Here is a 7779-nt window from a genome sequence, read left to right as displayed (position 1 = left end):
AAAATCTATTTAATTAACAGAAGGCTTAGGTTAAAATAATTAAATAAATAAAATTATTTATTTAATTAAGCTAGGACAATTTTAGGTCTCAACAAAGCTTTTCCTTTGAAATAAAGTAATCATGTATAGTTGGTTAAGCTTGTCTGAACCGTAATAAGGGAAGTAAGAGAGAGTTTGTATATTCATGTTGAATAGCTCTATTATGTAATTCTAAGAGTCAATCTTTGTGTGAAGCTCATTGTGATTCTATTTGAATCGAACCTTTAGTATGATAGAACCCAACACCCTGAGCTAAATAAGGACTTGTGTTTAATTCCTATGGTAGATTATACCTCTTTCCACCTTGTAATTTAGTTTCTAAAGTTTGACAATGGTCAGTTGGACCCAAGGGTAAGTTGCAAGTACACAACTCTTTCATTCCTTATGCTAAGTAAGCATGGTGGACATTGACTGTGTTGGAATTAAGGAACACTCAAAGGGGGGGTGAATCAATGTGCTACCAGTTATTAAATTTTCTAACTTAACCTTAAACCAATGGAAGCATAAGCATGAAACTAAAATCCAGAAACACAAAACAATCAACCATAAAACATAACACCAAGATTTTTATGTGGAAACCCAAATGGGAAAAACCATGGTGGGATCTGAATTCATAATATTATTTCACTATGGCCAGTAGCAAAACAATATTACAAGAAGGGGAATGCACTAGCATTCAGACACACTGCCTAGAGCTTACAACTCAATTATAATAAGGGATACAACACCATAAGGCTCACTACCTTACAAATCATTTACAATGATGAATTGCAATGAATGAACTCCAAAATAACATCTAACAATGTCTGGATGAGTTCTGATTAAGTGCCAAAACTCTGACTATATCTGCTTTGCAACTCTACTCTGTTTTTTGTCTCAGTCAACTACCAGATCAAGAATGTGCGCGTGAAACTACTCCAAAAGGGATTCTCGGTCACTACTCGCTCATATACTATCATATTACACACCAAAAATATCTTCTACACTGGTCTTATATATCCGCAATCACAAAATAAACATTTATCAAGTTGGCCTGTAGTGTAATGTGTAATCATGAGTTAGCTTGAATCGGATCACCAAAACATATGATGCCAAAAAGACTTCCACAAGTTGGCCCTATCACCTCATACACAAATCTCACCACCGCAACCACCGGAAAGCTTTCGAACCAAAACTGCTCTGCTTAACCTAGATTACCAGAGCCAGATTACCAGTTACTGGACCATTTCTCCAAGACTATAGCTACCGAATAAGATTCTCAAGAAGAGTTGCCATCAATGACAAACCTAAACTATTATCCATGCACCAAAATTCACCAGATGGGTGTCAATTAACAACAATCTCCCCCTTTGGCATTGATGGCAACACTCATGAAAAATGACTAAGTATTGAAATCTATACACCAGATCAAAAGAATTTCTAAGGCTCCCCCTTAGATCAAGACCTCAAAACCTGTAACATTCTCTATACTGTTTTGACCTTTACTCTCCCCCTTTGATAGCAATGCCAAAGTAGGGGTGTTGTCCAAAGCTTATATAAAGGGATATCTATCGGAGACTTTACACATACTTGAAGATATCAGTAAAAATGGTCTTCAAAAATCCTAAGTGTTTATCCCACCCTATCTTCAACTTGTCCAAAACTATAATGAATGCACTGAAAACATAGGCATAAATCTCCACATCCTTCAATTTAGTCGGAATAGGTTGTGCCATAGCCTTCATACAATCTACTTTATTACTCAACATGGTGTCCATTCGATGGGCAATTAGATTTCGGAGTTCACCAACTCTCCTCAAAATTATTTCCTTCTCCACATTGAGGCTCAAGATCTTATCATTGAGAGACATTGCCTACTCTTCTATACTACTGGTTAGGGCTACATTAAAATCAAAAGACTGAAATACCAGCTAGCTTACCCTGGCAAATACTTATTTGCTTGTCTATGTCAGCTATGAACTTTGGAAAAATTAAACAAGATTTATATATAATACCACCTTCTATTAGTGCTTCAAAGATTGTCTTCAAACTTTTATTCAATCTTACTTTATCATCCAATACTTGCTTGGTGGTGGTTTTCTCCAAGGATTCAAAATTGGTGCTTATATTACCTATCAACTAAAATAGTTTTTCGGAGAGGTTAGAATTGGGATCTAGTTGTAAACTTAATACCACCTTCTACAACACATCAATAGACATCTGAATAAGCTTTTTGTCTTCATTTTTTAATTTGACCAGATCTTGACTAGCCTGAGCTTGTATTGTTGCTGCAAGCATTAGCTTCTCAGCTGATGACATTTGTCCAATATAAAGGGGGCCATCAATATTGATTAAGATTTGAGGTAGGGTCCTTGTCCCTTTGACTAGAGGAGTGTCAATTATCGGAGCATCAACAACTCTCTTCCCTTTATCTACCTTAGCACCCTGCACCTCGGTCTTCTCTGGTTCTTTTTCCTCGGCATCATTCCCTTTATCCTGTGCACTGATATTACCACTTGGTGTAGTGTCATCCTTTGGAATCTCAAGGACTTCTCCAATATTTTCTACCACCGGATGATTCACACTAATCTTAGCATCAAGGGTTACATGGCCTTGATCTTCTAGGTGTCCCTCTATTTTAGTTTCATCCATCTTATCACCGGAGACACCTTCCTTTACTTCTGGATGGGAAGTTTGAATTGCAACACTATATAAAGGATTGTTCTTTATGATCCTTCTCCAGATTTCTTTAGTTTCTATTCTTAATTATTCAACCTTGCCAATCATTGATTTTTTTACCCTATTCTTGCTTTTGAATTATTTATTATTTTCTTCCTCAATGAACCTTTTGTCTTCATCTTGGGAGATACAGGTGCAAACATTGATCGATTCTCTCTCTTTCATTTCTTTATCTATTTTACTAGTCATCAACCTCCTCGCATCAATAATATTATACATATTATTAGGGATACTACGCTCTAGTTCAATCAAAGTTTTGCTAAAGTTGTGTAAGTACAAAACAATAGCTTCCTCAACTTTTCTTTGATCTACCTCAACTAGATTTTCATAGTATGCCCCAATGTTCTTCAAATTTTCATCAATGATTATCTTATCAATCAATTAATCTATTGTCATTATACCTTGCAAATTATTGGTTTCAAGATCATCATCAAGTTTTGTTTTGAGCTTCCTTCCCCTCTTGGGTCTTTCAATAAGGGTACATTTAGATTTAGCTTTCTTGCTCTATGAGGCTCCACTGGACTGTGATCTCCTCACCACCCTTACAAATTCTCCTTTCTTTTTGGCCTTTTCTGCTTCTTCATTTGATTCAATCTCAGATACCACCAGAGATACAACAATAGAGGTTCACTTGGGTTTCTCCTTTTGCTTCAAAACTCCCTTTCCAGATGAGCTCTGTCCTATTAATGGTTTTACCAAAGTAGGGGTAGACTTGGTCTCCTTTGCTTTTTCTTTGGAGGGAACCGGTTTATCCTTAGGCATCTTGGATTCCTCCTTATCTTCCATCTGAGCATGCTTCTCCCTTGCTTGCTTCATTGCCTCTCTAGTGAATCCCATCTGCACAGCCACTTATTCAGCCATTTTAGATACTTTTCTCTTTGTTGCAGGCTCAATGAACTTCTTGTGCAACTCCAAATCTTTCTCCTTGAAGGTGCCAAACCTGGGTTCATTTGGATCCACTGGTTTGCTCAGAAGGTGCTGAAAATAAACTTGAAGGGTCTGACCATCTACCTCATAACCCATTGGTAAGATCCAGACTATCCTGGGATCCACATCTTCCATGTGACATTGGTCTTTGCCCACCATGAAGTAGATAGTGTTCTCATATTTCTCAACAATCTCTTTGGGAATCCTTTCTCTATCTTTCATCCAGCCTTAGAAAGTCTTAAAGAAACTTGAAAAGGTTGTTGTCCGATTTTCTTTATTTCCTAATCTTTGTATGCCTTGCTTGATCAGGGTGGCCACTGGTAAATCAAATGCCCATTGCACTCTGCCTGTACCAAGAGTTTTATTTATGAAGTACACTGCTAGACAGTCAATCAAAGAACCAAATTTAAATACATTCTTCTTATCTAATTTAATTTTCTTCAGATTCCTTAGGAGCTCCTCAAGAAGGACTAAACAAATATCATACTGCATGTCCTCTTTCACCATTTGGTATACTACATAAATGGTTGTTCCGGAGACTGAGTTCAGTCTGCTAGACTGGTAAACCTTGTAGGCAATGATCATGGACGCAAATCTCACATCATTCTCTCGGATATCATCAATTTTCATAGATCTATTAACAAATTGTGCATCAGTTGCCTTAGTCAAATTTGTGTTACCTACCTTCCTCAGATTCGGTTTGTCACTGGTTTGATGCAGACATGTGACTGCATGAATGGCTTGCTTGGTGATTTTGTATGGTTTGTCTAGCCAAATAAATTCATCATGCACACAAAATAGGATATATCTTACCCACTCATCTTCATCAAACAATGAGAAGTGAACAAATTGTGTGAAACTCTTCCTCTACAATTGTGCATATTCTGGTTTAAGGCTTCCATCCTTGTCCTGGAGGTGATTGTTTTAAAGTGATAGAATCATCTCACTACTGATTTCTTCAATATTGTAATGAATATAGGCTCTTAGATCATCAACATGCAAAACACTATAAGGCACAGATGAGAAGGCATCATTTGGATCATCTTCTACAGACTTAAATGGATGTGTCTTAAATTGCGTCCTTGCTCTCTTAGAAACCTCAACTATCAAAGGCATTTTAACAAAAGATGATGTCATTTCAAAAATTTAGGGTTCAAAATAAGCTTCTGAAAATACCTCTTGTTCCTAATAGATGCACAATAGCTTCTATCAGATCGCCTCAAAGCTTTTGATCTCCTTGGAAACTGGTCCACCTAGCTCTGTTGCTTCAACTCTTCACTCGCAATGTGAGAAATGATTCATATTTTCCCTTTTTAACCTTGCAGAACCTAATTTAAAGTTGACATAAATGCACTAATAAGGTTCAACTGGATGCCATGTCTAGCATCAATCAACTCACCAGAGATCTGGATAATCATCTCCAAGCATCTGCAATCTGCAATGATTCAATCATAGATCTCTCCAAGGAGGGTTCTACAAGATTTTGCATGAAGATTCCACCCCCTAAGGCCAAATGCCTTAGTTGCCAAATGTAGATCCTGCACTAGATTCAAGTACAGATTCACTAGCTGCTTTAGATTCATCCTTTATGACCTACATCTTCTCATGCTTGTCTCTGATCTCCTCTACCTTTGCCTTGCCTTTATCATCAGTTTTGTTCTTGTCTACTAGAGCACTCTTGTTCACATTTTTGCTTTTGCAATGTGACCAGTATGCACAACAAACAACATCCTGCATAGTTCTAATGTTCATTTGATTTTCTCATCCTGCACTGGTTAGAGATATGTCCAAACATCCCAAAAGCATAGCATCTCTTGTTTTAAAAACTTCTCATTACTACTCTCCACATATTTGATTTGTGACCAAAATTATTGCATATGAAACATTGATCGGTAAAGGTATGACCATTGTTCATATTATTCATTCTATTATTTATCCTACTTCTGCATTGATTTGCCATATGACCAAATTTATTGCAAGTAAAACATCTACCATTGAATTTATGAGGATTAGGTTGTCTTACCGAAGGATTCTTGCTCTTCTTAGGATTAGGTTTTGCATTGCTTTGTCCAAATCCAAAGGATTCTCCTTTCTCAAATCCAAGTCCTCTCATGTCCTATCCATGTTTCTAACTTTCCAGTATTTCATCAGTCCTTGTTGAGCTAGCATTGAATTTGTCTTTGTATTCATTTTCATTTTCAAGTTCATCTCTTAGGGCAACAATCTGTCTTTCAAGTTCTTGACCATTATTCCTGATTGTGTTAACTCAAGCTTCAACTAATCATTCTCATAGGTAAGCCTAAAGCATTCATCTGCTCTGTCCTTCAATGATTGAGTCAAATTCTCTTCATTCTTCTTCCATTCTTCAATCTCCTTAGTTTCATCACAATGGATTGCATTTCATTCTTCAATACAACATTATTTGTAGCAAGCTTATCACATTCATCAGCTTTGTCTTGATTCTCCTTGCATTGTTCTTCCTTTGCCTTCAACTTGTCCATCAGCTATTTCTTCTTGTCTCTTGAAGTGTTGACCTGATCCTTCAAGTCATTAATGAAGTCTTCAGTTGCATTCAAGTTTCTCTTCAAGGAACTGATCTCATTTCTTGTTGTATCAAGATCCTCAAGTGCCACACAAAGTTGTCTCTACTAACTAGAATCCATTGATTCAATCTCCTAGACCTTCCTCAAGCGGTTAGGCTTACTTAGAGGAACTAGGCTCTAATACCAATTATTGGAATCAAGGAACACTGAGAGGGGGGGTGAATCAGTGCTCTATCAATTATTAATTTTTCTAACTTAACCTTAAACCATCAGAAGCATAAGCATGAAACTAAAATGCAGAAACACAAAACAATCAGCCATAAAATTATAACACCAGGATTTTTACGTGGAAACCCAAATGGAAAAACCACGGTGGGATTTGAACCAACAATATTATTCCACTATGGCCAGTAGAAAAACAATATTACAAGAAGGGGAATGCATTAGCATTTAGGCACACTGGCTAGAGCTTACAACTCAATTACAATAAGGGCTACAACCCCAAAAGGCTCACTGCCTTACAAATCATTTACAATGATGAATTACAATGAATGAAATCAAAAATAGCATCTAACAATGTCTGGATGAGTTTTGATTGCCAAAACTTTGATTGTATCTGCTCTACAACTCTACTCTATTTTTTGTCTGAGTCAGCTACTGGATCAAGAATCTGCACGTGAAATTGCGCCAAAATGGATTCTCGATCACTACTTGCTCATATACAATCATATCACACACCAAAAAGATCTTATGCACTGGTCTTATATATCCGCAATCACAAAATACACATTTATCAAGTTCACCTGTAATGTAATGTGTAATCATGAGTCGGCTTGAATAGGATCACCAAAACGTATGCAGATCCATCAAATGATGCCAAAAAGACTTCCACAAGTCGGCCCTGTCACCCCATACACAAATCTCACCACCACAATCACTAGAAAGATTTCAGACCAAAACTGCTCTACTCAACCTGAATTGCCAGAGCCAGATTACCAGTTATCGGACCATTTCTCCAAGAACTATAGCTACCAGATAGGATTCTCAAGAAGATTTTCCATCAATGACAACCATAAACTATTATCCATGCACCAAAATTCACCAGATGAGTGTCAATTGCCAACAAACTGCACTCCTATGTACTTATTATGAAACCTTGACCAAGGTGGCACTACAATTAGCATGCATCTGTCAATTTACAAGAGTCAGATACACCATTAACCAAAGTGTCATGCAAGTTAGGGTGTACCTATAGTGTATGAACAATTAGTCAGTGTAAATTCTAAACACTAGGCTTAGAGGCTTAATGGCAGTTGTTCTATCCTTTATTGTCTACCCTCGTGAAGGATCGGGCCCTTCCAATAGGAATTAGCATGAGAGACTTATGTATGTGGTTAGATGGGAAAGCCATTGTTGATGATTTCTCTCTCTCCTAGTTGTAATGATTTTAGGATATGTTCATGGAAACTTTGTTATTTTGTAAACTCTTAACCCTTCTCTTTTTTTTCTTAAAAATCTAAAGTTGATTAGATTTTAGTTAATTTCCTTTTTT

Source organism: Cryptomeria japonica, chromosome 11 (assembly GCF_030272615.1).
Source record: "Cryptomeria japonica chromosome 11, Sugi_1.0, whole genome shotgun sequence".
NCBI classification, from domain to species: Eukaryota; Viridiplantae; Streptophyta; class Pinopsida; order Cupressales; family Cupressaceae; genus Cryptomeria; species Cryptomeria japonica.
Note: the sequence above shows the minus strand (reverse complement) of the source record.